This window comes from Acomys minous, assembly GCF_964271855.1.
Source record: "Acomys minous genome assembly, chromosome: 13".
Lineage (NCBI taxonomy): Eukaryota > Metazoa > Chordata > Mammalia > Rodentia > Muridae > Acomys > Acomys minous.
This window is the reverse complement of record NC_140495.1, coordinates 19,404,052-19,431,800: the sequence shown is the minus strand read 5'-3', so window position 1 is coordinate 19,431,800 and position 27,749 is coordinate 19,404,052. Positions and strand designations below refer to the sequence as shown.

General features: G+C 43.2%; 1 protein-coding gene and 1 pseudogene across 7 annotated transcripts in view; one reads left to right on the top strand and one right to left on the bottom strand.

Moving 5' to 3' along the window:
- Nucleotides 1-27,749, bottom strand: part of TMEM108 (transmembrane protein 108) — a 292,079-nt gene that overhangs the window by 152,036 nt on the left and 112,294 nt on the right. The window lies entirely within an intron of this gene.
- On the top strand, nucleotides 11,589-12,005 carry LOC311580639 (large ribosomal subunit protein eL33-like; annotated as a pseudogene). The gene has a single exon. The product of its transcript is annotated as a large ribosomal subunit protein eL33-like (transcript).

Sequence of the window (27,749 nt, the reverse complement as noted above, 5' to 3'; positions counted from 1 at the left end):
ATCCTTGAGATGCCTCTAGAATAAAAATAAGGTCATTGACATTGGTAGGAAATAGTATCTTGCATGATCCGAATGCTGCTTCTTGCCCTGATGTACTTAAAAATCAAGGCCGACATATTAAAAGTCCTGAGGTCTTTATCCTGGACATTAGCCCTTGGCCCAGATATGTTAACAAAATTCTTTGATCAAAGGTCACTCCTACATTCACGAAATTGCAGTCCTGAAGACTACAGAAACAATAATTTCCATGCGATGTCAAGTTAAAAGTTGAGATCTCTGTTACCATGGAGATGTGATTTCTCTTGCAGCGCTGGCCCTTCCTGGCAGATGGAGTCAGTACCCTAATCAATAAGGCAGCGATGCTTGATTGTCTGCGTCCTTCTCGGGGTGCAGGATTCTAAGCCAAAGCAATAGAGCTGTATGTGATGAGCCGAAGATGTCCATGCCTATAGTTTCCCCTGTGACATACTCAACAGAGATGTCAACTGATGTCATCACTGTGCTTTGCGGAAGGTTCTGGAAGATGCTAGAGAAGCCAGACACTCACATGCCGCCCGTATCACTTGGCTCCTATCAGCCCGTGTAAACACATTTCTTTACTTTTTTTTTTTTCTGCTTCCTTTAGTGAGCGAGCACTTCATGTGTCTATATGGTTTCCTGACCAAGACTCAGCTTGAGCTGTGAATTCTGTATACACTGGATGTCGGCACAGGGTAGGGACAGCAATGAATCTCTTTAGATTCACTCCCCGTCTTCAATTGGTATCAAGTAGTCTTCGGCTACTAGACATCTTTTAATCTCATTATAACTGACATTGAAACCTGTCTGGGCTTTTTACTTTGCTCATTTTGGGCATCTTCTGGTTATCTCAAAGGCCTAGAATTCTCTCTCTCTCTCTCAACAGAGGAACAGCTTGCTGTTGTGCCCAGTACAGGAATAAATAAATGCTATCACTGTTACCTCATCTTGTCACGTATGGAGTTCATCTATCTGTTTATCCGTTATTGATCTCCATTCCCAGCAAATACGGAGACCCAAGCAGGCTCTCTGCTTCTACATGCTCACCCCTGAGATCGGCATAGCCCTCCTCTACGGGATCTAAGTCGCCCTCCAGAGGAGAGCAAGTGAGAGGAGACAGGGACCGAGGGATGAGTGCCTAAGCCATTGTGTAAATGCCCGGTGACATCACAGGCATCCCACTGTAGCTCCAGGTCTGTAGACACTACTGTATGTAGCCCCAGAAAAGGGAGCCAAGGCAGAATTGACAGTCTCTGTTCACCAAATTCATTTCTTCTATCCCCAGGTCCTGGAACTAAATACATTTCCAAATTTCCCTGGTATTACGGTGAGCTGTAGGCAACGGCTTGGAAGACTACTACCCTACGCCTGCACCATCCACTACAATCTCACACTGTGGGGTACATGAACACTGTGAGGACCTCGGAAGTTAGCCAACCTACACTATAGACAAGTTCTGAGCCCCTAAAAGGCGGTCTCCAGTTTGCTTGCTCCCAAACTGCATTAGACCTTGATAAGAATAATAAATAACTTAAAAAAAAATTGTATCAACTGCTGAGATTTTAAGGTTTTTGTCAAGGCAACTAATATTGCCTGCTCTGGCTTAAAAGGAAAGCGTGCTGTATTCTGAATACTGTCCCTTCAATAGGCTCAGTTCACCTGCAAGAGTCCGTGTGCCCGCCTAATCCTTTCGAGTGAATTCAAGTCAGGATTCGGAAGCACAACTGGGTAGACAGTGTTCATCACTTCTCTGGGCTCAAGGGCCAGGAAACTGATTTTTACATAGGACAAACGTGAAACCTGTGACAAAATGACACACGAAATTTCTTTCTATGCATTTCTGCCAACACTCCTACGAGGGAAGGAACAAAGCGAGAAAGACCGAACATCATCTTTGAAACATCGAACTCACACTGTTATTTCAGAGTCGGATGAGGGGGACCAGTGGGAGGAAGAGGAAGAGCCATAGGGGAGAGAGGGACAGCCACAGGAAGGGAAAAGGGGGAACAGTGACAGCAGCACCCTTTTTCAGATGGCTCACTCATTTATATGAGATTATTCTACTTTTCATTTTGAAAACGTGCAGTATGCAGACCTGCCTAGTTCAATGAGAAAGGTTTCCAAGAAAATTAAATGTCAGGGCTGCTCGGCTTATTGGTTTTGTTCTCTATAAATTCCCTTTTTAATTCAGCTTTGAATAATAACATTCCTTGGTGTCACTGTGACGAATTAGCTTTAATGTTAATGGGGTGTGAGAACCGAGAAAAGAAGCAAAGACTAGTTTTGGCTCTCATGCAAGCATTAAGTTTAATGACAGCTCATCATGGCTCTGGGAGAAAAAAATGGCATATAAGGGATCATGTATATGTTAGACACACAGGAAGGCTAGTGACTATACCTGTCTTTTCTCTTAAAAAAAGATCACATGTGTGTATGTGCATGCTATATCTGCACGTGTGTATACACATACATCTGGGTGCAAGTTACCTGTGCAAGTCACACATGCCAGTGGGGCATGTACATGCCGCAGTGCACGTGAAGTCAAAGGCCAAGCTGCATCTAAATCCTCACCTTTCGCCAAGCTTGTCTGAGGCAGGGTTTCTTGGTGTTATCATTCTATGCATGCCCAGCTAGGGCCTGTGAGCATCCCAGAATTCCCCAGCTTACCCTCTTGCTGTAAGTGTGCGAGGATTACAGCTCCATGTTGCTATGTCAGCTTTCTATGGGGCTGGGGGTTGAACCTCAAGGCTTGTGAGGCTGGCGCTTTACCCGCTGAGCATCTCTCTGTCCCTCATTTCCCTTCTCTGGCAATTAGGGTTCTTGATACATAGAACGTAACTGATACATAGAACGCCGACAGGAAATCAGAGAGGCAGTCTCTAAGAAGCCAGGGACAGCTGCTGTTCCTGGAGCCCAGGTTGTGTGACACTGTTGTATTATGTAGCGTCTTATCTGAGATGTCTAAACATTGGTATTGGCAGGAATAACTAGTGGTAGAGACTGAGTTTAAGGTGTAACGAGGAATTTAGTCAAAAAGACTTGAATCTTTTAACTACTTCTTTCAGTCATATTAAAATATGACACATGGGAATCACATTCTAGGCTCTCAGACATTAAACCTTAGTCAATTGTATGTGTGTATGCAGGGCACAAACAAACCTGTGGACTCAAAATTCTTTCCCACTAGGGGGAAATGTCGCCACTAGGAAGAGTTGAAAAGAAAAATCCGCTACAAGTCCTTCCCATTACAGTGTGAGAAGGCCCAGAGGGCGACTCACTATATGTCTGCTTCTCTGTGATGAATGAATGAATGAATGAATGAATGAACGAACGAACGTATATGCTCACATACATATTCACACACACAGGGAAGGAGAGGAGAAATGGCATACATTGATTTCCATGCTAAACCCTCAAGCGTCTGCAAGCTGTAGGATGATTCTAGAAGTGTTAACCCCCCTAATGTAATGCACCACTTAGCAAAGTTTAAGACTTGAAACCCAGGATTAGAGAGGTTTACGCCAATGTCTTATCCGGAGGGAAATTGGGACTGGGGAGGTTTGTTTCCTTTCCTGAGCTTCCTGGGGTAACCACGCAAATTGGTAGAGGACACAGTTCCCCCCGACATCTGTCAAATTATGCTCTCAGCTGACTTTCCTGTTTCTACTTACAAATAAGATGGGCCATGTTCTAAACTGGCTTTCAACGGCTAAGCCTGTTGAAGGCATTAAGAACAAGGCTAGCACAGTGGCTGACATCTTGTGCAATCGTTCTCTATCACACAGCTCCTCAGGCACAGTTCACAGCTAGAACAGAAATGAAGGCACAGCAAGCTGTGTTTGTACTAGCAATAGAAGTGAACATATTGGTTCAAATCCTTTTGGGGGAGTTCATCAATCCTTCCCCTTCAATACTTTGAAAGTAAAATTTCAAAGTGCATCATGAAGAGACCACAAATAATAACCAATACTACAAAGTCTGACAAAGGAGTAACACTGGCTCTTGAGAAAATAAGGCCTAAATTAAACAACACATAATCCCCTGGTCATCTGTCCTGGGTGGAGGTCAGCCCTGTTCTATTGACTGTATCCTCTGCCTTATTAAGAGTTGCAGGCCTTCATTCAGAAGCTTGCAGGACACTGGGTGTGAAAGTGGGGGTGGGTATTAAATGTGACCACCCACCCTTGGAGCTAGGCAGAAGTGGAGGTAGAATAAAGGAGAGAGAAATGTAATAAACTGAAAACATGAATGTGCCCATCCAAAGGGGAGACCATTGATGAGTGAGCTTGTAGCTTAGACCCAATAAGAAGTTACTTTTCCCAATCCAGTGGCTTAACCATTTCCAATGTGGTGGAGTAGAGGAGACACAGACTAGAAAAATACACACTGAGCCAATGAGGTATCAAGGTGATTGCTTTATACAAATATGTACGCGCGCGTGTGTGTGTGTGTGTGTATGTAAATCTAGGTTTCTACCCTTTTGCAAGTATCTCAAAGAGTTCTTGACCATCCCAGAAAAGCACAGGTTAAAGCTATAGATTTTTCCATTAGCAAACTGGTTTAGTCTGAAAAGCAGTAGCTGAGAGCTCTAACTAAAAGAAAAACAAGCAAAAAATACTTTTAAAAAGGTCTCAGCCCTATAAGAAAAGATTGTTGACACAGACTTAAGTTAAATTAACATAAGGTGTTTAAGTTATATATGGGTACAGACATTATTTATGCTTTTGTCTTAATCACTTTTTAAAAAATTGATCCTGATCACATCTGATGCAATAGCTTTTACTGTAACTAAATGTCTGATCCAACTTAAAATTTGGCTCTATTCAGTAATGTAGACAAATGGTTGCTCAGAAAGTGTTCAGATTACCCGGTAACATCCTCTCTTCCCACACTAGCATCCTAGTCACCCCAGTACTTGGTGGGCATGGAAGCCGACACTGTGACAGGCCTTTAGTTTTGTTTATATTTTATTTTTAATCTATCTATCATGTATCTATCTTTCGTCTATCTATCTACCTGTTTATTTATTTTGGGTTTTTATTTTTGGTTTTTCGAGACAGGGTTTCTCTGTGTAGCCTTGGCTATCCTGGACTCGCTTTGTAGAACAGGCTGGCCTGGAACTCACAGAGAGATCCACCTGCCCCCGCCTCCCTTAGGGCTGCGATTACAGGTCTGCACCACCATGCCTGGCTGCGCCGAGCCTTTATTGTACACTGCCAGACACCCGGTGCTCCAAAGAAATGTCCCTTGTTTCCTGTAGCCAGAGGTCCTTTTGTTCTCTGGTGGTGAAATACAAGTCTGGCCACTTCTTTCATAATCAGCTACCCTACCATCTCCCCAGAGGGCGCATCCTGTCCTTAGCCCTGACTGGCTGCAGACCCTGGAGTCTGTGCCACACATCAGGCAGCCCCTGCCCAGTGTTCCACCCTCACACCTGTGTAGCTGCTTACCCAGCACCCCTGCTGCCATACACTGGGTGGCACAGGCTGGAACAGGGCCAGCTGCATATCTGTGAGTACACGGGGGATTTTAATGCCTATAAGTTTTCCTTGGGTTCCTGTGTCCAACACCAAAACTCAGAGACCCGTGCAGACGTTGCATGCCCCTTCTTTCTTCTCCTATCTCTACCTTGGGCAGAACTTTTTTTTTTTTTTTTTTTTTTTTAGTTTTTCAAGACAATGTTTCCCTGTGTCCCCTTAGCTGTTCTGCACTTGCTCAGGCTGGCCTTGAACTCACGAGATCTGCCTGCCTCTGCCTCCTGAGTCCTTGGACTAAAGGTATATGCCACCACCACCACCCAGTTTTTCTTTTCTTTTTCTTATTCCATATTACTTTTTTTTTTTCTGACTAATTTTTTTTAGTGCCTCTGCTGAGCTGACTCCTCCATATCTAAGGAGCAGATAAATGAACTGAACTGACCTGGCTTTTCTATGTCACATTCAGTATCATGGCAGGAGCAACAACTTCAATCATGTGCCCACGGAGTAAGACATGATTTTGGTGTGTGTGTGTGTGTGTGTGTGTGTGTGTGTGTGTGTGTGTGTGTGTTGCTTAGTACCTGCACTTATTTGTTTTCATTTATTTATTTATTATTATTAGTCCTGAGTGAGAGTTAAATATTCCCAAAGAATATTTCAGTTCTGTCTCCAGCTAGAATAACACTAGCTATTGCCATCCATCAGTGTCATGCAGGAAAGTACAGCAAGGATGCTGCTGACGGGGAGGACAAAAGCGAATTAGGCCACAATAGATATCTTCCTATGATTTTGGAGGCTCCAGTGAAAGGACACACACACACACACACACACACACACACACACACACACACCTTAGCTCTATTCCCTGTGTTCCTGGGAATAGAGACGAGTGAGCTTCACTGGATATAAGATGTTCCCCTTGACACAACAGTTCACTGAGCACACAGCACTGAGCTTAAAGCCACAGGCCATGAAAACACAGTCACGTCATGAGCCTTCAGACCAAGAGTTCCAAAACCGCCAGTCGATAACTGTGTCCTAGTCCCTCTAGTCGACTTCCAAGAGTCCCTGTTTCAGGCTTTCCTTACTCTCACATGTGCCAAGTGATAGATCCACACTGGACTCTGAGGTTGTTCTTTCTAAAGGGACCCCCAGCCGATCTTCCGAGGGACCCTTTTCACATTTATACTTTAGAGGGTTTCTCTGGGGGAGAAATCAGACCAGCATTTCCCTTGATGCAAGCAAAAATCTTCCATCTTCTATATATTACCTGGGATCGTGAGTACTGAAGGGTGAGGTTAACCCTCCCCCCTCAGTGCAGCATGGCTAAGGGACTGAGCACTGGGAAGGACAGGCCACTAGAGCCAGAGTGAAATCCTCTATGCAGGAGTAACTAGACCTGGAAACATCTGTCAGATGTCAGCGGCTGGATGATGGATCAAGCCAGGGTTGGGGGTGGGGTGGGGTGGCCCAGACAGGATAGGAGGGTGGACTGTTGGATGGGCATATTTGTGACCGAGTGATAAGGTCCACTACCAAATGCCATTCACATGTGGCTTAAAACATCTGCAGCTCACTGCTCTGGCCAAAGAGGTGTCCCAGTATGTTTACCTTCTGTCTCAGTGCTAACCTTGAGCCAGTCTTCAGGGCCCAACATATAAATGGTGAAGTTTAATTCTGGATGGTTTAATCACTGCCAGGCAGTGACATTTTTCTCAAACCAGACTCACCATAACTCTAACCTGGATAATCTGACTTTATTCTAACTACTGAAGCCTAAGGTTTATATGGCAATGGTGAACGGCCTCCTGTCTTCTGTTGAACTGAAATCTGTGTTCTGGATTTAACTTGTTAGATTTAATATTCCTAGAACACAATCATCTTTTTTTCTTTCCTTTTTTTTTTTTTTTTAATAATCTGTTTCATTTAAATGTGCTTAGAATTGCCTTCCTTTCCCATCCTCAATTAAAGTCCCTTCCCCCTGTTTCCCACATTGCCTTTCATGGTACCTGTGTCCTTCTACCCCATCTCTAGAAGAGGAAAGAGAGAGGGAAATAAAGAGGGCGAGGGAGAAAAGAGAGATAATACTAAGGATGCTTGAAAAGGCCACAGGGAAACACCATGTTATAAGCATACTTAAAAATACCTATATACTATCTAGGTGTCTCACATATAATTTAAGTGACATTACATCAAATGGGGTGATCATGCTTCTTGCAAGAGCCATAGATGCCAGAGGCAGAGGCAGGCAGATCTCTGTGAGTTCGAGGCCAGCCTGTTCGGCAAAGGATAGCTAAGACAGCACAGAGAAACCCTGTTTTGAAAAACAAAAAACAAAAAAAGAGCCATAGATGCTAACAAAACCCCCGTGCTGAGCATGGGGAATCCCCCCTCTACTTGCTGATCAGAGGAATGTAAATGTCTCCCCAAACCACATAAGCCATTACCCTCATGTACCTCCATCACCTGAAGGTAAGGCCCTACTGCTGAAGACACCACATACTTCACATAGGGCATGGAAGATTCAAGAATCAAGTTGGGACTGACCTGGAAGCCTCCTGACCTTGAGGACACAGTATCAAAACGTGCCACACAAGCTACAAAAGGAGAAAAGCGATCAACAGCCCTACCTAGCTGTAAAGTGTATAAACCATGGCAATGAACAGCCAGGCAAGAGAACACCAGTGGTACAAAAATGGCATTTTTATCTTGGGAAGTAATTAATCACTGTTTAATTAGAATAGGAGGGAATTCATGTTTGGTGCTGTAAACCTATCTAAGTACCCATGACTAAAGAGGTCATAGACCCTAGAAGAGAACTTACTACTGCCATTTTCCTTAACTAATATAATTTGCTTTTGAGAGAGAGAGAGAGAGGGGGCAGCACTAAAATATTTATTATACATATGAGAAAAATATATAGCATTTTTTTTTGAGTCTGGTTTAGCACACTTAGCACAATGATCTTCACTTCCATCCATTTTCCTGGAAATACCAAAGTTTCATTTGCCTTTCAAGCTGGCTAAAATTCAACTGTGTATGCCGACTGCATTGTAGGCATAAGGTTATTGTGTAATTCAAAGTCTGATTTCTATACACCGCCCCCCATATCTGGTTGCAATCTTTGTTCTGAGAATCTCCTGTCTCAATGTTATATAAACACTGCTCCCCAATTGTCCCTTGGTATGCTAATAAAGCAGCTACAGCCAATCACTGAGCAGGAGAGAGAATAGGGCTGGACTTCCTGCCAGCCACGGGAGGAAGAAGGGGGTTTAGTCATAGGAGAGGTCCAGGAGACAGTTCAGCAAGGAAAGCTACAAAGGGCAAGTATTTCTGGGATGTACGCTGGGAGGAAGCCAGATTAATTTAGAGGGTTAAGAATAGAGTAATAACTGTTCAGTTCTTGTGCTGTAAAGCTTGTTAAAATAATAAACAGAGTTCCAATTATTTATGTGATATCTGTGTTAAGAGAGAAACTGAGAAACAGACGTGGTTTCATAAAAATAACTTTAACATTTTGCCGCCTAAAGTGGGGCAGAACTTACACAAATCTAGCCAGAACTTATGTAGAATCTAAACTTAAAAACAGAAAGAAGTTTCTTAGTTCTGTTTATTAAGAGAGCAACTGCAGTTTCTAAGGCAGGAGCTCCCAGCTTCCTGATTAGAACCCCTGCAGGGCAGCAAGGCCTCAGCTGGCTGCAGAAAAATAAAAACGGAAACAAAACCGGGAGAGTCAGTTCTTACAGGTAGCCCTTGCTAAGAAAAAGGTGGCTTTTTAACACAAATAAGCTGCTCAAAACCAGACTTTAGCCAAGGCAAGAAGCTAAATCTCTTTGTGAAGGGGCACTTGCTGGCCTGACACATGTATAAGTCCAAGAGAACAAACACTTGTGTACTTAGTAACATCCCAGAGTGGGGGAGGGGGGTCAAGATCCCTTGAGAGAGACAGAAAAAAAAATATATAATAAAGTCTCTATGTCGAAGCAGGAGCCGGAGAACATATGGAGAAGCCTCAAGCATCTGAACTGGTAAGGCCTGGAAGGGAAGCTGGGTCTAAAAAAGTAAAGTCCTTTGGAAGACGTTTAGAGATGAAAGGTCATTTTCTGTGTTGAAAATGGAAGACGCGGTAACACAGTGTCTCTGGATTCCATTTCAGTTTGTTTCTGTTAGCATACAAATAATTTTTTCAGTGACAATTGCAGTTTTATTTATCCTCATTGGGGGAGATGAGAATAAGACAGACTTGGAGGAAGAAGAGACTGAGAAAATAGATGCTAATTAAAGGCTGTAGAACAGAGGTTGGAGGAATCATTGAATCAAAATAGGGAGCCTTCAAAAAAAAAATCCAATCTGGAACTTACAATAACACCAAAAGAGGTAGTTCCAGATGAGGGAAATCCACAAAGGCTTGAAGAAATTGCAGAATGGCAGCCCATTGAGATGCTGGATAGAAAGGTTTTAGCTGCAAGCCAACATGGTCAGACAGGATATTGTACGTGTGTTAGCAAAGTCCAACTACTGGGTGACGGTCTACATGCTAAAGTCTATATGCAGATCCTATTTGGTGTTGTCTTGGAACAAGCCCCTACAGTGGCATGTGTGCTCTGTTTTACAGAGTTTATAGAGCTGAGATATATGCACCATGCCATAGGTTCATATTCAGAATTCTAATGGGCTTTTGCCTTAACTTCTAGAGAGCATGATTCTAAGGTTACACACTTGTTAGAGACAGTGGCTGTCTTGGAGCTGCCTTTGAAAATTGAGGCTGATGGTATTTCAGCATGTGTATCCATTGGAATACAACAATTTTTTAGACGTTATGACAGGAAACCTGTCACAGATATAATTTATAATCCCGTACGTCAAACAATTATGAAAAGACCTAAAAGGTGGTCATAAAACAAAAGGGGACTGTATCTCCCCAAAATAGATTAAATAATGATTTATTGATTTAAGTTTTTTTTTTTTTTTAAATTGAGACCAGTAGAACACCTGCTAAGATTCATGGGATTTTAGAAAGGACTGCCGAATTAAATCAGCATATAAAGGTCCTAATTCCAAAATGGAGGACAGGAAATGTGTTTCATTGGGAGAGTACGCTCTTGTCGCAACAGAAAACAAAAAGCTATGTATTCCATCCAAACTGATGGAATACACACCATGTGCTTGATAGGGGAGACCTCCTGAAGATCTTGGCTTCAGTCAGAAGGAAAGAAATTAAGAAGACCAAACAGGACAGGTAACATAATTTGCTGATCCCTCCACATGGGAACAGCTCTGAGACTGACTGAGACTTGAAAACGTCTCCAGCCAGGACTTTACCTACACACGGCCAATATATCTTTGGCTACAAAATCCTCAGGACTTATGCCATTCTTTTAATGACACAGATAAAATTTTATTTTACAGTTATATAGTCTAAACTAACTTATATAGAAAAGCAAATGCCTGACCTGCTTGAACAGAGAGCAGAGAACCATCTTAAACTGGACTGTGCATAGGGCACAGTCTATGCATATTAATAAAAAAATGTAAAATACCTTTGAAAGTTAATATTTTGCAGAGCAAGAGGATCAGATACCAAAAAGATAACACAAGTAGGCCAGGTGATCCCACCTCACAGACAGCCTCAATAATTGTTTCCTTAAAAATCTGCATCTGGGACAATTTCAGACTGGACAACTGTACCATCCAGCATCACAGACTGTTCCAGTGAGGACTTCAGTTAAGCTCTGAACTTCCTCAGCATTCAGAGGCTGGACAGCAAAAGTTACAGCCAGCTTTCTTAAGATTGGACAATACTCCAATTTTCTTGGGCACCCAAAAAGAAAAACTATGTCCCAAATCAGAGGAAGCAATTTAAGAAACTGCGCCCCATTCCTAAGAGTGGGTAAGTGGTTTCTGGTCATTCTATGGGTGATAGATGTTTGTCATAGTTTTAAAGAGGTTGGTTAGAGGAATGATAAATAAAAGGATAGATTACTGAATCCACTTTTGGAGCAAAGACTATTAATAAGCCTAAAATCTTACACTGGGTGCAGGTGAGCGAAGTTTTTTGCTTCTGATCTTCAGGGGCCGATTTCTGGGGCCTGCTGGGAACAGGACTTCTAAAATGCGACTTATGTCTGGAAGGCTGTGGTGCAAAGCCATTTTTGCTGGCTACAAATGAGGTCTCCAGAACCAAAGAGAGCACACAGCTCTTCTTAAAATTGAAGGTGTTTATGCCCAGGATGAAACTGAATTCTACTTAGGCAAGAGATGTGCTTACGTGTATAAAGCAAAAAACAACACAGTGACTCCTGGAGGCAAACCAAACAAAACCAAAGTGATCTGGGGAAAAGTAACTCGGGGCCCATGGAAACAGTGGCACGGTCCGTGCCAAATTCCGAAGCAACCTTCCTGCGAAGGCCATTGGACACAGAATCCGTGTGATGCTCTCTCTACCCTTCTCGGATTTAAACTAATGAAAAGTAAATAATAAAAGTGAATTTGTGCTCTTGTAAAAAAAAATCCTACACTGGCATAGATCTTTGTATATTAAGACAAATTTAAGATTATATTTGCTTACAACATGCTAAGGTATTATACCTATGTAATTCTTAAAACTGCAATGTTAAAGTCTAGTCTTTTTGAAAGCTGCTATTGCCAACTTTTTAGGATATTAGGAAATGCTGATTAGCAGTCAGACAATCAAACTCATGGTAATGTTAGATACTAGTTTAGTTAATTACAAGAACATGTTTCCTAGACTGGCAGATTAAAAAATAGCTAGAAACAAGCAATTCAGATAAGATCAATAGATCTTCACAAGCCTCTAAGATGTACAGAACATGGCATTTAAGATTTTATTGACGTAGGCTTTTTCTGACATGAGACAGGTCTGCTCCTGGCAGCATTCCCATTCTTCTTAGGAGCATCAAATACTTTATATGTGGCAACCTAGCCACTGAGTGAGAAAATGTCCTGTTTCAGTTCCAGACAGAATACTGTCACCAACTGGACAACTGGATGCAGGAGAGTTGACCGCTGAGCTTTACAAGGACAAGGTAGGCACGTCTTTTATAATTCCTGCTTCACAGAAAAGTCTGTCACATATTCAGAGCTAGAAGGCTGAAGATGATGCTCCAATGTTATAACGAAATTTGGGGGATTGTCCGGGCAGCCAAATACTTCTGCAATTTCTGTTCTTTTGGAAGTTTCTTGCCTGTACTTCCTACATACTGAGACAATATTTATCCTTCTTAAGTCTCTGATGGTGTTGAAGACTAGAGAGTTAATAGTCTTACCATTAAATCATTTATGATGATAGAAATTGATAGAACACTTTATCCAAGGGTGCCAAATATACAAATGCAAATCTTACCTAATAATTTTCATAATTGTTATTATTATATATATAGTTTGTTATTGTAAGAGAAAGAACCTTTTATTAGGCTAAAAGTGGGAGATGTAGACATGAGGTTATTGTGTAAGTCAAATGCTGACTTCTGTACCTCCCCATATCTGGTTGCGATCCTTGTTCTGAGAATGTCCTGTTTCAATGTTGTGTAAACACTGCTCCCCAATTGACCCCTAATATGCCAACAAAGCAGCTTACAGCCAATGGCTGAACAGGGGAGAGACTAGAGCTGGGCTTCCTGCCAGCCAGGGGAGTAGGACTTAGAGGAGGAAGTAGGGGATTGAGGCACAGCAGAGAGTTCCAGGTGACATCAAGAGAGGGGCTGGATCAGGGAAATCTACAAAGTGCAAACATCTCTGGGATGTATGCTAGGAGTAAACCAGATTAGCTTAAAGGGTTAAGAATAGAGTAATAACTGCTTAGTTATTGTGTATGGACCTTATTATTGAACAAAAATATAATAAAGCCTCAATTATTGTAATGTGAGCTGAGTTAAGAGAGAAGATCAGAAACAAACTCACTTTTGCATTAATCTTTACTCATCCTTCTGTTCATTTCTAACTCTACTCTAAATGTTCATCCTTATAAAAATTTGAAATATTTATATAAGTGTGGCTCTCACCGCTTATCAAAAAGGATTTTCTTTTTCAGCAGTTGGAAATTGTTACAGAGATCCACAACTGGCCAAAATGTAAAGAATCAATGGCTTCGGGGTGCCCAGTCCTGATTTATACAATGTACCTCCATATAGAAGGTATATCTAAGGCTCGGGGCGTGGGGGGGAGGTGGAAAGACTACAAGAGCCAGAGGACCACGATGCCTGTGGCTAATGTCTTCTGGACTCACAGGGATGCTGCAGCCATGAAATCTTAAAAATATGGCTGTGAATCAAAACCTGACAGGTCAACACAGATAAAAGAAGTTTCACAAGGCCCTACCTCTAAACACCTGTAGGCAATAAATGGCTGCTAAGAAAAGGCAAATCAGTGTTCTCCAGGGACAGATGCCTGATGACCCCAAGTGCTCAGCCCTAAACTCTTGTACATACAAACAACAAAAAAACAGACTACAAAAGGTAGGTATGGGTATAGATATAGGTATAGGTATTTATCACAACTATGACTGAAGAAGAGGAAGTCATGAATTTGAGGGCAGATAGAAAAGGAGGGCATAGGGGGAAATAAAGGGGGTGGGAATAATGTAAATATGGTACCCACAAATGAAATTCTCAAAAAAATTAAGTTAAAAAGTAAAACAAAGAAAAAAAAGAGACTTGAAATAGCATCTTTTTTTGCAATGATACAAGGGCAATCTGTGGATCCAGAACATGGGAAAGCCAATGTTCAAGAGAAGAAGTGCCCCTCAGCTTGGCATGACTTCAGAAGTCATGTGGGCTTTGCCACCACGAGGCATAAACTGAGGAAGGAAGCTGTCAGCTGGAGAGGAAGTGAATGAATACTTCCTGATCTAAAAAGAAGTTCAGCGCAGCTGCAGAAGTGATGAGCCCCAGGTGACGGGTGGAACAGGTTCTTTCTTTTCCTATGATCAGGAGGGATAATGAGCTTGGATTGATGGGCGCAGAGAGATGCTCAATCCTGGCTGGGACTTACAACATCCCCGACACTTGGCAGCATCAAGCTCCTGCTGTTACCTAGCTTACTGTGCTGAGGAGACTGGGGATAACTACCAAGTGTACCACTTACCTAACACAGGCTGTCTTTATCTGGTGACAACTGATACATGACACCTATTCCCCAAATAAAAAAGAAATCAAGTGCTTTTTGGGGTGTGCAATTTTTAAACCCAACTGCCACGCAGTATCTTTAATCCTGCATAAGACGTTCATAATATAATGGCAATATAATCACCTCAGAAATTTTATTTCAGGACTTGGTAAGCCAGGTGGCACCTATCAGGACGTGGCTGTCTAACTCTACCAGATCTTTTGTGGACAGCTACTTGATTGATTCTGCTTCCTCTCCAACATCTGAGGATGTTGGCCATATGAACACTAGTTTTAAAACAGTAAATGTTCAATGATTTCTCTAAGGAGAAGCAGGAAGAGGTATTGCTTGAGCTTGGGACTCTGAAGCAAGACTGTCCAGGGTCCATTCTTGGTCCTGCCATCTATAAGCTACATGCAGTTGGGAAATATAAAAGGGGAAAATGCTGATGGTAACTTTTTTCTAATAGAATTGTCGTAAGGATGAACTGAGAGAACTCAGAGCAGTGCCAGGCCTCTGGAAATGCTTACTAGGTGTCAACCACCGTCAGCATCACCATTACCATCAGAGCTTGTACCATCATGAGACCTTTGCACCCAAAGAACAGGAAATGGGACTCAAAAATAGATGAATGAGGAAACTCAAAAGTTCTCAGGTAGAAAAACTGTGGGAATAGAGCCTTTTGAATCTGTTTAATTCTAAGTGTTGAGTTGCCACAAATGAGATGATTAGTTGCGTGTGGCTTGTTTAAGAGTCACTCCAGAATTTGTAATGCTGTAACTAAATGGAATAGCTAAATGGCTGTTGAATTTGTAGGCGATTTCTCTCAAGCCCCGATGCACTGTATCTCAACACTTTTTGCAATGAATAATTAACAAATTGGAAAATTCAGAAGAAATGGGTCAATTCCTGCATAAATACAACATGCTAGGACTGGAAAAAAAAAAAGGAATAGAAAGTCCAAATAGACCAGGGATGAGTAGTGAGATTGAAGCAATAATGAAAAAGTCTTCCATCAAAATAGAATGCTAGATCTGAGAGATATAACTGAGTTCTATTCAACACTTAAAGGAGAGAGTTTCTTCGCTTCTTTTAAAACCATTCTTTACAGGTTACTTTTCTGTTGCTGTGATAAAACACCTCGACCAAAAGAAGAAACAGTTTATTTTGGCTTTTGGTTCCAAAGAGCGATTCCATAATGACAGCAGGCACAGGAAGCCGAGAAACCACATTTTCCAACCATTAACATAAGGTAGAGAGACTAGATGGGAGGGAAGAGGAGAGAGAGGGGAGAGAGGGAGGGAGAGAGAGGGAGGGAGAGAGAGGGAGGGAGAGGGAGGGAGAGGGAGGGAGAGGGAGGGAGAGATGGAATAGTGTACTTCCGCCAGCACAGCTTCACACACACTTCCTGAACAGTGCCACCAATTGGGTACAAGTATTCAAAGGTGTGAGCTTATGGGGAATGTTTCTCATTCAAACCATTCTGTGTTTCAAACGAAAAGGAAAGAACTTTGCCAAATTGTTTTTGCAAGGCTGATGCTACCCTGATACTAAAACCAGTCTAGGATATAATAAAAAAATATATAAACCATTTCTCTAGATGAACATGCATGTAAAAATTCTCAATAAAATAACAGACCAAAGCTAACAATACACAGGAAAAGATCATACACCAAGGTCTTATGTAGAGATGGTTTAACACATGCAAATTGGTAAACATACTACATCCCACCAAGAGGCTGCAGAGCAAAACCATTATTTATTATCATGACACAGGGAAAGCATTTGCTGGGATTCAATGCACCTTCCTGATAAAACCTCCAAGTACTGGAGGAGCACACCTCATAATAATAAGAGCTACATAATAAAAGCCCACGGCAATGTCTTCCTGAAGGGAAAAACCATTTCCTCTAAGATCTGGAGTGAGACAAGGAAGGTACTGTTGCTTATCGACAGCCTTAAGTCTTAGCCACAGCAATTAGCAAAGAAATAAAAGGTGTTCAAATTGCAAAGAAAGATGTAATGGAATTCAAATTGGAAAGAAGGAAGTAAAATTAATCATGTTTGTAAAGACATGATTTATACATAGTAAAACAACTCTTTCATTAAAAAAGCCGATAGAACCAACAAAATTCAGTAAGATTGAAGGACAGAAAATTAGTGTAAAAAAAAAAAGCATTTTTATTTACCAACAATAAACCTGATGGATAGAAAATCAAGAAAGCAATAGGCTCATAATAGCTGGCAATATAAAGTACTAAAGAATAAATTTAACTAAGAAAGTGAAAGATCTTTACAATGAAAATGATAAAACACTAATAAAAGAAACCATATAACATGGAGACACATTACACACATATCTACCATAGAGGTCCTCTAGAAGAGTCTACCTAGCGGGAGACTGAAGAATATGTTGAGACTCATAGCCAAACTTTGGGGTGGAGCACAGGGAACCTTATGGAAGAGTTGGGGAACAGAAGGACCTGGAGGGGACAGGAACTCCACAAAGAGACCAATGGAGCCAACAATCTGGGCCTGAGGGTAGAGGCCTGCAGAGACTGATGCACTAACCAAGGACCATACATAGTGAGGACCCAGACCCCCTGCTCAGATGTAGTTGATAGGCAGCACAGTCTCCTTGTAGGTCCTGCCTCTGACATGGACTCTGGTGCATACTCACTGATCACTTCCCCCTGGCAGGGCAGCCTTGCCAGGCCACAGAGGAAGAGGATGCAGGCTGTCCAGATGAGACTTGACAGGCTAGGGTCAGATGATAGGGGAGGGAGGGCTCCCTCTTTCTGAGGACTAAGGGAGGGGGGACGAGGAAGGGAGGGTGGGACTGGGAGGAGACCAGGGAGGGGGCTACAATGGGGATATAAAGTGAATAAATTTTTAAAAATCCTTAAGCAGAAATTTCCTTAAAGTTATTGTTCCCTCTTTTAAAAGCCAAGTACACTGTGCTTTATGTTGATATCAACTATTTTAATATAAAATTCACTTAAAATTATTTATCACCAATAAAATTTGCCTTCCTTATTTTTGCCCTCAACTGCTTCAAGTAAAATAAAAACAGCTCCTCTAAAACCTCACCACCTATAGCTACAGTTTGGCCAACTGCTCCTCTCTTCCTGGTTTTTGTCTCCCCCACCCCCACCCCCAACCCCCAGAGCTGAGGACCAAACCCAGAGCCTTGCACTTGCTAGGTAAGCACTCTACCACTGAGGTAAGTCCCCAACCCCCTTCCTCGTTTTTGTGGGCAAACTAACACGTGGAAACACAGGCCAGTAGAAGGTCAGTTACTACAGTCACCACCTATGTGGAGGAGAGTTATCCAACACTGCAGAGGAGTCACCCAGGGCCATTGACCTCAGTCTCATAGAGAAGTTAATGATTTTTAAATCAACTCATAAATAAGTTGCTGCACCTTGTCAACCACAGTTACTGACTTACCTGGTCTAAACTTCATCACTTTAACATTAGGAACATGGGTGAGGGGTAGCTTGGGGTTCACTTCATGATTATAAAGGGGTCAGAATAATCATGGCCCCCAAAATATATATAGATAATGGATTTGTCAAAAAAAATCCCACAACTCAGAAACAAGACTGACATCTCTGGAGGTTATAGGAATATGTATGTATGTATATATATATATATATATATATATATATATATATATATATATATATATATATATATATACATATATGATTTATCACACCATGAAGGTACTGTTCTCCTTCTATTAAAAAAAATAGTATAGCTAGGCAGAATTGGATATTTTCAGAAGCTGTCCTCACTGAAGTAGTAAAGTGATGTTTACAGCTTACATGGTATCAATAGTTAATGCTCAGGGGTGAAGCTTTTGAATTTTGATATTTCTAAATACAGGGTACCCATTAAACTCAACATATTAATGGCTTAAGAATTCTGACAATGCACTTTACTAGGTTTGGTCTAACTGTGTTTAAATTGTCTGTGGCCTGTCTTCTACTCAGGGCTCCGTTAACTGGCACCCAGCAGATCCCAGGTCTGTGGCAGGGGCTCCACAGGCAGCATCTTAGACAACGCCCTCCTTTGTTTTGAAAAACCAAGCACAACAGGCATGGTAGCCTAAAATATTTTGAGTGGCTTTGGCCATTTTTCCTTTTCTTTTTAGTGCAGCGTTGTCCTGTGTATGCACCACATGGTGGGGGACGTAAGTGTTTTCATTGTCACATAAACTGAGCTTTAAAATGCTTAATTTGGGGGGAAAATAAAACCCTCCCAGGAAGCTCGCATTACTGTTCTTTATAACCGGATGGAAAGTAACACTGTTATCTCCTCCTACCATAAAAATATAAGGAAGACGCATAAAGCCAAGACACGTGGTGGCTCTTTCCTCATCTCTCAGCTATCCCCATCAGGGCAGCACTGACATAATGAATGCATTGTTAATGAACCCAAGAAAATAAAGACATTAAGATCAGTTCCTGCCCTTGTTTTGAGTGCATCTGCACGGAGAGGGCCTGTTGCTACTCAACCAGCTAATCACCAGCTTTTGTTCACATCTCTGTTTCTGCTCACTGGGGCTAATCTACACAGCCATCTGGAATTTGTTAGATAATTGCCTTTCCCAAGTCCCAGGAGCTTAAGTGACATGTGAGGAAAAGGAACCAGGTACAGTGACACTGGAGCTCATGTGGTGGGGGTGGGGGTGGGGGGGTGGGGAGGGAGGATTTTCAACTGCAACATAGATTCTGTCCCTTGTAAGAAGTTGGGGAGGAGGAAGGTGGGGAAGATGGAGGGAGGGTGGGACTGGGAGGAGACGAAGGAGGGGGCTACAATTGGGATGTAAAGTGAATAATTTTTTTTTTTTTAAAGTCGCAGTATATAGATGGTGGTTCTCATGATTCTCTCTGGCATGACTTACTCTACGGTCAGGTTCCATCTTCCTTGGCAGCCTCATCTCCCCCAGACCACCCGGATTAGCATCTTCAGGAGCAAGGCTCAGAAACTGGGACCATTCACAGCCCTGGGATGGTCCAGGTGCACAGTACAGAAAACTGGGGACAACATAATGAGTCCCACTAGTCCCTTTCCTGTAGATATAGTATTCTCGGGCTTCACTTATGTTAGGGTTTGTTTATAGTGTCTGCTTTTCTGAGTACAAAAGAAAGGCAAGCTTATTGTAGAAAGCATGGAAAACACAGACCATCATCACCCAATAACCACATGGCTGGTATTGAGTGTACGCTCATAGATGCTTCTTCCCAAAGGTGAGACATGCAGAAGAGTCCATAGAGGAGATTATAGCGGGACACTGCCTTCTTGATTATCTATAAATTTCCCCATGGTGTGGTGTGGTGTGTGTGTGTGTGTGTGTGTGTGTGTGTGTGTGTGTGTGTGTATGTGTGTGTGTGTGTAAAAGAGACAGAGACAGCAACAGACAGAGTGTGTGTGTCTGTATGTACATATGTATCTATGCATCTGAGCGTAGAGGCTGGAATACAACTTCAGGTGTCATTCCTCATGAACTGTCGACCTTGATTTTGGGACAGGGTCTCTCGTTGGCCTGAAGTTTGCAGATTAGACTAGACTGGTTGGCCAGTGAGCCCCCAGGGACCTTCTTGTCTGTCTCCCCAGGCTGGAAATACAAGCATGTGCCACTATGCCACACTTTATCACATGGGTTCTGGGAACCAGACTCAGACCCTCAGGTTTGCAGACACTTTATCACTAAGATCTCTCCCTGGCCCTGTGAAATACCTTTAGAGTAAATGATTATAAAATGCCCTGAGCCCTTTTGAATCATCTAATAGTTAGTGTTTCTGAGTACAGGCTGGACTGGTCTCCCTTTGGTATTTAGCCCTTGGGGAAAAGCTCAAAGAACGCATTTAAGACTCCAAAGGTAACCTAAAGCCACCCTCAGTCTGTCCCTCCTTGCAGTCTCTGATGTGGCTCTTTCCTCCCATCTTAGACAGACTGTGCACATAGACATGAGTCTGTATCTGCTAGAGGTCTTTCCAGATGCTCAAATGAGAACATAGAAAAACACCACCAAAGAGAGCTGGGTAGGGCCTCATTAATTTCTCTTTAATAAGCATATACCTACCATCAGTGGCAGTAGTGATTTTTTTCTGCTTTGCTATTACATGTGTAAAAGACTCTTCCATAGGGTTTACCTTCTCCATCTACACAGCTATGTGCTTTCAATATGGGGCTATGGCTAGCTACTTTAATGTTCTCCCACGTGGTTTTACATATGGCATTAATGTTATTTTCAGGGGGGAAAAATGGTATGTTGTGAATCCTCAAAGTTCACAAAACAACTGACTTTGACCAATCTCTTGAATGAAATTCGAGAGTCAAGCAACCCCCTAACACAACCAGTGTGTCCCTGGCACGACTGCACAAGCAATGCCAACCACAGTGTCTAGCGCACAGAAGTCATTAGTATCTGGGCACGGCTATGTTAAATTTCTTGAGCACAGCCTGTGGACAGTAAACTGGCAAAGTAAGGGTGCTCCTTCACCCAGACTCTCAGCCCAAGCTCAGTGTTCCTTCTGCTGTAGCCACTGCCTCCTGCTGGCTGCTTCAGCTCCAGGCAGAGGTTTTCATTAAGGCTACTGGGCTCTTCATATGCTTGCTTAAAGACTCCACATGTTCAACCATATGCTCAGGGCACCAGCCTTTCCACCAGGGCCCAGAATATGGAGGAGGAGGAGGAGGAGGAGGAGGAGGAGGAGGAGGAGGAGGAGGACTCTGTTCAAACATGTTCCATCGTGAGAACAATCTTCGTTGCAGGCACCTGGAGGACTCAGGAACAAAGTCTGGCTCCCACTACCCGGCAACTTGACACTTGCTCTTATCTGCTGAGATTAATCGACTTATTCTTGCTGTTGGGGAGACAAAGTCCCTGAGGATAGCTTGTGGAAAAGCAGGCTCACAGAGAGGGGGCTGGTGCTGGTTGCCGTGTAAGTTCATCTCAATCTTGAATACTCTTAAGGAAGACAGGAGTAGGTGGTGACAAACTGTGTCTGTGACTGAAGTGACAAGATGAAACAGGATTCTAGCTTAGAATAGTGAAGGGCTGAACTTGAGGAACTTGAGGCTGAGATGTAGAGCTGTTAGAAACAAATTTCTGGTGTGGGGCCAACTGGGGCCTCTACTAGCATCTAAGCTATGGAGAAGCCCTGTGGCCCATGTTCATTTGGAGGCAGAGGGTAGAGAGAGCTGAGAGGAGAGAGGAAAGTCCATCTACTGGCCACATTTCTAAAGGTTCCTACACCCAGGGGAAGAGGCCTGTCAACCCTTATGCCCTCAGTGAGTCTTCAAGGCTGTAGCTATATTTTGTGTATATGTAGTTTTCTCAGGGGTTGAGAGGAGGCGCTGCTGCGAGCCCTTGAGTGAGTCTAGGACAGTCACCAGTGGCCTAGCAACAGTAGCAGGAATACCCTACTCTTCACTGTCAATCACTGCAGCCACTGTCACTTGTAGTCATCTGCTGCCCTTACCCAACTGTCAATTCATATCATGAAGCATATGAGGGCACTGCAGCTATGAGTGATACGTGTTGGGCTGGGAACCCCTATACCATCTTGGGGGACTCACTGTTGTTACCATCCATATTATCCTGACGTGGGGCTACTGTACGTTAACTTCCTCAAAGGGAGTGGATTACAAGATGAGCAAAGCCAGGCAACATGCCAAAAGCCCATCTTAGAAAAAGGGTTTCCTGACCTTGGCTTTCTGAAGCTCATGAATATTCATGTCTATCTCCCCCCCCCCCCCCCTTTGGCAGGATCTGGAGGATCTGGAGGCTCAAGACTGAGTCAGGCAGTTAAAAAAAAAAGGGGGGGGACCGGCAGGCATGTGTCTGCAAAGCACAAACTAGACATTAAACTCGCATTCTTCAGCTTCAGGCCTCAAACGAAATCTATATGCGGTGGGAGGAAGCCCCAACTCCAGATGCTGGCATCGCCTCGCGAGTCCACCTTGCCTCCTAGAAACCACATGCTCAACAAACTGCCCCACAGGCTTCCAGAAATAGAGTGCAGCTGGGAGCTCTGAGCTGGCGCACGCCACTCTGCAAATCATTTAGCTGCATACAAATGATAGCTATTATTCAGCCGGGATCCCCCAGGGAGACGATCCCCACCCCCAACCTTGCTTATAACCTGATGAGTCAGTTGAGGTCAGCAGGGAGCAGTGTGCTAATGAAGCCAAGGGCTCGGAAAAGATGTTCTGGCTGACCTGGAGATGCTGCTGGGGTGGGGTGAGCCCTGACTTCCCCAAGATGACATCTTGTAATCTTAAGCATCTGTCCTGCCAACTGGTGCTAGGCATAAGGGAGTTGAACAAAGAACGCTCATGGCTCTGGAGGATAAGGCGCACTTCAGGAGGAACGATTCAGGGCAAAACAGGACCTGACACCCCATTTTAAGGTTCAAGGTCACGGCCGTAAAGGTGTGGTGGTATGCTGTTCGTCCTTGGTCTGCTCATGCCAGGCCAACTGGTACCATGTCCCTTATTCTGTGACTAGCAGGCCACCTTCTCTCCCACGTTGCTTCTAATTAGCAGTAATTAAAAATGAAATAATAAAGAAAGTAACTGCATCTCATAGCATCAGTTAGGTTCTAAGTAAGTAGCTAAAGAGTAGACATGTGGCTTTAGTATATCCACACTGTGACAGTTAGAGATCTTCTCCAATCCTGAGCTCAATGCCTGTCACAGGACACCCACAATATTGAACAAAGGTGCCAGTACTCAGAACTCCCCAAGTTCGGCTTATATTTAACGACCACTCAGAATTCACTAGACACCCTCCGCCACATATGCCTGCCTTTCAGCTGGATATGAATAGCAGTTGTGCAAAGAAACAAGCAGTCACTCTGAGGATTCCCAGCCTCCTCTACAACATCCCCCGACTTCACTCCAAGTTCCAAGTGTGCTGCCTGACCCCTGACCTTCTATTATGCTCCTTCAAGACCTGGGTCAAAAATAAATAAATAAATAAATAAAAAATAAAAAAAAAGAAAGAGAAAGGAAGAAAGAAAGAAAGAAAGAAAGAAAGAAAGAAAGAAAGAAAAAGAAATAGCAACAGGTAAAGGCATGTGCTTGCTAGGGCTGTCACACGCTTTTGAGGAGAGTTCATTGGGTAGGTAATGGGAAGATAGAAAGATATTGGTAGATACACTGTGTTGGAGACAGCAAGACTGAATTTTCTGTTATATGTAGAAAATAAACCTTGACATTTTAGACATTTTCTTGAGAGAGTAATAGATTTGTGCTTCCAGTCTTTTTTGAGCATACCCCTGCGAGGGACCACATATAAATGGAACCCCAGTTATACTAAAAATGTCACCCTTCTGTGTTTATCTAATACAATTAATAATAGCTAGCATGTGTGGGGCACTTGTGCTTTGCCAGCCATTCAACATTTAGCAACTGAACCCTGGGCATTCCAGGCCTTATTCTGAGCATGGCAGACACAGGCGAGAACATCCACGCAAGGCCACGAAATGGAATTCCTAGTGGAAGGAGCGGGACAACGGTGACCACGTTGTCAAGGGTGACTGGGTGACTACTCAAATGGAGCACTAAAGAGCACCCTGTAAGATGATGTGAGCTGGAGATGAGACGGTTCGAGGAAGCTGGCCATGTGAAACAGATTAGCAGACACCCCAGGACATCAAGAGCCTGCACACAAGCGCCAGTGTGGGAATATGACGTGGGAAGGAAGAAGGAGGTGGGTGTACTTGAATCAAAAGGGCGAGGCTGGCATAAGATGACATCCAGGGCAGGCGCTAAGCATTCTGGGATGAGAAGCCATTTGACGTGCTTTTGAGACACTGCTGAAGGATTTTTCAGCCAAGAAGAGACATGATGGAGTTTCCATTTTGAAAAGTGCATTAAAAAAAAAAAACCCAGCTTTTGGAGGCAGGTGGAGGAGTGAATGAAATGCCAGTTATTAGCTTTGTCTGCAGCCATCATCAAAGGACACCATGGAGAGGTGTGTGGCAGGCAGTACATGACACGGGATGGTACGGGGCTGACCCAGATACTTAAGAAATGGAGCAGGGTGGGTGGGACCTGCACATAGGTCCACAGAGACAGTAAAAGTGTAAGGACATAGCCAGGTTAGCAGGATCAGCAAGATGTAGCCAGGCAACTAGCCTCTTGGAGATGTTCTATCCATTGTCCCCCACGTCCCCTCTTCCCCACAAGGTATCACGTAGCCCAGGCTGGCCTCAAATATGCTATGTTGGTAAGGATGACCATGAAACTTTTGATTTTCTTGCCTCCACCTCCTGAGTCTCAGACTACAGGAGTAGGCCTCCATACCTAACTTGTGTAATGCTGGGGATAAAGCCAGGATTTCCAAGCCAGCAAGCTCTCTACAAACTGAGCCATGTCCCTGGCTCTTTACCAGCTCTTCTACAGATGGGAAGTCTTGAGGGAAGCAGCCGTTGGTGGCCCATAGTGGCCAGCCAAGGTACGCCCCAATTCAAGACCTGGCCCAAGTGAAGGGTTCAATTCCTTCTAACCTATGCCTGGAGGAATGAAGTCAACAACTCAGGAGCATTTCAAACCTCAGTGTGGCTGAACCGAAGCACAGGCAGACTCTCCTGGTATGGCTAAGAGTTAAGACTTGTGAGCATATCCATGACAGTCATGTGCTGTCAGACCCTCTTTCTACCAGAACTTTCCAGAACCATCTCCTCTTCCATTCTGGACAGCTGAGGCAAACGCAGCAAGTTCCTAACCGGAAGAGTGAAGGCAGTAATTAGTCATTTTGGGGGCATAAACACAGAAATGCAGCGAAGGGGAACTGAGAAAAATGCCCAGGTGAGTTAATGTTTAAAAATATCAAAACTCGGAGGCTGTGGGGATTTACCTAACTTAATTAGTAAAAGTCAAATTAAAATCTAGTTTAATGTGGGAAACTATGAGATTTGTCAGCAAGGAACTTGTATTCATCACTGTCTAAGGAAGCACAAGTGACACACTGGGTATCTCACCCACTTCCTTACCCAGGGGACGTGGTAAAGATGCTATCAGAAACAATGAATATCTGGGGTGAGGGTCTGGAGAGGTGATGTCTCTCTTTCCCATTCGGGAGACTGGTGGGATTTCTTTAGACTGATGAACAGAGTTGAAGGCTGAGATGCTGTGAGCTGCCACTCCTCCTCCTCCTCCTTCTCCTCCTCCTCATCCTCATCCTTTTTTAAACCAGCCTTAATTAGTAGTGGCTAGACCCTGTCACATCATCACTCTACAAAATGTCCCTGATGCTTGCATTACAGGCCAATCTGATGGAGGCATTTTCTTACTTGACGTTCCTTCTCAGGTGACTCCAGACTGTGTTAAGGTGACAGAAAACTAAACAACACAGAGACTGGTCCAGTACCTGGCTTTGGTAGGCAAGCTCTGCTCTATAAAGATGAGTTGCTGTTTTCAGTCTACAGAAACTAAAATGCCTATGTCAGCCTCTAGTACTGGTACCCACCAGCATTCTAACAGTCATAGGGGGCTGACCATTCTTCTAGAACATTCTTTTTGACTTACACACCTTAAGATTGACATTCAACAGTATGCAGGAGATACTCAACACTCATGACTCGGACCATCAGAGCCCACGAGTAATGAGCAGAATGCCACAATAATCTCTGGAGCATAGTTTAAAGCAGCTCTACCTTATGCAGCATCCAAGAGGATTTGTCATCCCAAACTTCTGAAAAGCATCCTTACTCGGAGTGCTGTTTCTTTCATGGCGCTCAAGCATTGGTTTGTGGTCACATGTGTTAAAATAAACCCAATTTTCTCTAAGTGAGAAAAGCTTGTTAAAAAGAATAAGAACTCAAAGCCTAAGCAAGACCTTACTTTTAAAGATGAAGACATAATTTTGTTGTTGAAGCTGCAGGTTAGTAGTGTGTGTGTTATCCCAAAAATAATCTCTACATAGTGACGACAACTATAGACTAGCAGTGTGGTTTTGTGTGTGTGTGTGTGTGTGTGTGTGTGTGTGTGTGTGTGTGTGTGTGTGTATGTATGTGTGTACATGTAAGTTTGTCTCTGGTTATAATCAACCACTCCTCCTAACGTTGATATAACCTACCTAGAAATTTTATCCTGACCAACAGTCCGTCAATTAAACTGATTTCAGAAAACAAGAATAGGTGAAAACCATCAGTGTGTTCTTGGTCTGTAAATCTGATAAATACTTGATAAGTAATTGGTTTAAGGTTAGCATCTCTTGGAAAAGTGGTGCCCCAACCCAGAAACTCCAGTACAGAGTAGGTAGCACTGAGAGTCTCAAAACCCATTAAGAGCATCAAGAGTCATCCACAGGTGCTGAAGTGATATTAGTGACAGTGACACACACTGTAGCCAGAGCATCACCAGAGAGCACTGCAATAACAGCTGACGCTCATGACTTCAACATGACATGGTTTTCTTGCTGTGTTCTCCACATGACATTAGTTAGCTGGAGGCTCTGTGCACCAGGGCTACTTAATGCTTCTGTAGCCAGGTACGAAAGGAAGAGGCAAGTGGTAAGTCACATGGCATCTCCTAAGAGCTTTAACTGGAAATGATGAAAGTTCCACTGTCCTTGTTCATGGCTGTGTCTTAATGCAAAAGGGGGAAGACAGGACAGTTCTACCTTCCGCAGGCGGAAGGCTCTGACTGGACACTGTGGGGAGCATTATTAACTGCCCTGCAAGTGATGTCGTCACATGAGAACTTCGAGAAGCTTTCCATAGTCACTTCTCCTTTGCTTTCAACTCCATCCTTAGAGTTTGGATTCAGCATCCAATTTTATAAATGATATCCAAGGCTCAGAGAGATCAGTTTTCTCAAATCACTCCAACAGCAAGCCAAAGGATCTTGCAGCAGCACAGCACATTGTTTTACTTAAAAGACTGATTAGGGCACAAATTTATTTTTGAGGCATGGTCTTATGTGGTCCAGGCTGGCTTTGAACTACTGATTCTCCTGCTTCTGTGCCCTGGGTGTAGGAATAACAGGTGTGTGACACTGTGATGGTTGATGTGCAATATTTATGCCCATAATCTGAGTTAGACTCTAACTTTCAATTTATTAATATTATTAATTAAACCCAGTACCTCACCTTACTCATCTCTCTAT